We start from the raw sequence: 1,636 nt of genomic DNA, 5'->3' as shown, positions 1-1,636 counted from the left end.
GCTTCCTCTCCATGGTTACAGAAGGAGAACCTTGAGTCTTAAATATAAGGTAGTCCTCATTCAGTTGAAGGACCAACTCTCCTCTGTCCACATCAATCATAGTTTTTGCTGTGGCTAGGAACGGTCTTCCAAGGATGATGGATTCACCATCATCCTTCCCAGTGTCTAGGATTATGAAATCAGCAGGGATGTAAAGGCCTTCAACCTTTACTAACACGTCCTCTACTAGTCCATAAGCCTGTTTCATGGATTTGTCTGCCATCTTTAGTGAGATTCTTGCAGCTTGTACCTTATAGATTCCCAATTTCCCTATTACAGAGAGTGGCATGAGGTTTATCCCTGACCCAAGGTCACACAGAGCCTTCTCAAAGGTCATGGTGCCTATGGTACAAGGTATGAAGAACTTTTCGGGATCCGGTTTCTTCTGAGGCAATGTCTGCCTTATCAATGCACCTAGTTTATTGGTGAACAAGGGGGGTTTATCCTTCCAAGTCTCAGTACCAAATAAACTGGCATTCAACTTCATGATTGCTTTTAGATACTTAGCAACTTGCTCTTCAGTGACATCTTCACCCTCTTCAGAGGAAGAATATTCGTCAGAGCTCATGAATGGCAGAAGGAAGTTCAATGGAATCTCTATGGTCTCTAGATAAACCTCAGATTCCTTTGGTTCCTCAAAGGGAAACTCTTTATTGGTCAGTGAACGTCCCATGAGGTCTTCCTCACTAGGATTCATGTGCTTCTCCTCCTCTCTGGGTTCGGCCACACCAAGTAAGGTTATGGCCTTGCACTCTCTTTTTGGATTCTCTTCTGTATTGCTTGGGAGAGTACTAGGAGGAGTTTCAGTGACTCTTTTACTCAGCTGGCCCACTTGTGTCTCCAAATTTTTAATGGAGGACCTTGTTTCATTCATGAAACTTAGAGTGGCCTTAGATAGATCAGAGACTATATTTGCTAAGCTAGATGGATTCTGCTCAGAATTCTCTGTCTGTTGCTGAGAAGATGATGGAAAAGGCTTGCTATTGCTAAACCTGTTTCTTCCACCATTATTAAAGCCTTGTTGAGGCATTTGTTGATCCTTCCATGAGAAATTTGGATGATTTCTCCATGAGGGATTATATGTGTTTCCATAGGGTTCTCCCATGTAATTCACCTTGGCTATTGCAGGGTTCTCAGGATCATAAGCTTCTTCTTCAGAAGATGCTTCTTTAGTACTGTTGGATGCAGCTTGTAATCCATTCAGACTCTGAGAAATCATATTGACTTGCTGAGTCAATATTTTATTCTGAGCTAATATGGCATTCAGAGTATCAAGTTCAAGAACTCCCTTCCTCTGAGGCGTCCCATTGCTCACAGGATTCCTTTTAGAAGTGTACATAAACTGGTTATTTGCAACCATGTCAATGAGTTCCTGAGCTTCTGCAGGTGTTTTCTTTAGGTGAATGGATCCACCTGCAGAATGGTCCAATGACATCTTTGATAATTCTGACAGACCATCATAGAATATATCCAGGATGGTTTATTCTGAAAGCATGTCAGAAGGACACTTTTTGGTCAGTTGCTTGTATCTCTCCCAAGCTTCATAGAGGGATTCACCTTCTTTCTGTTTGAAGGTTTGAACATCTACTCTAAGCTT

General features: G+C 42.0%; 1 non-coding gene across 1 annotated transcript; it reads left to right on the top strand.

The window, feature by feature from the left end:
- The first annotated feature begins 1,528 nt into the window (after positions 1-1,528).
- LOC148548504 (small nucleolar RNA R71) lies at positions 1,529-1,636 on the top strand. The gene has a single exon (XR_015897045.1). It is a non-coding gene; the product is annotated as a small nucleolar RNA R71 (small nucleolar RNA).

The sequence above is a fragment of the Arachis ipaensis genome, chromosome B8 (genome assembly GCF_059453495.1).
Source record: "Arachis ipaensis isolate K30076 ecotype BB chromosome B8, ASM5945349v1, whole genome shotgun sequence".
NCBI lineage: Eukaryota > Viridiplantae > Streptophyta > Magnoliopsida > Fabales > Fabaceae > Arachis > Arachis ipaensis.
The sequence above is the reverse complement of the archived record's forward strand: the minus strand, read 5'-3'. Positions and strand labels throughout refer to the sequence as shown.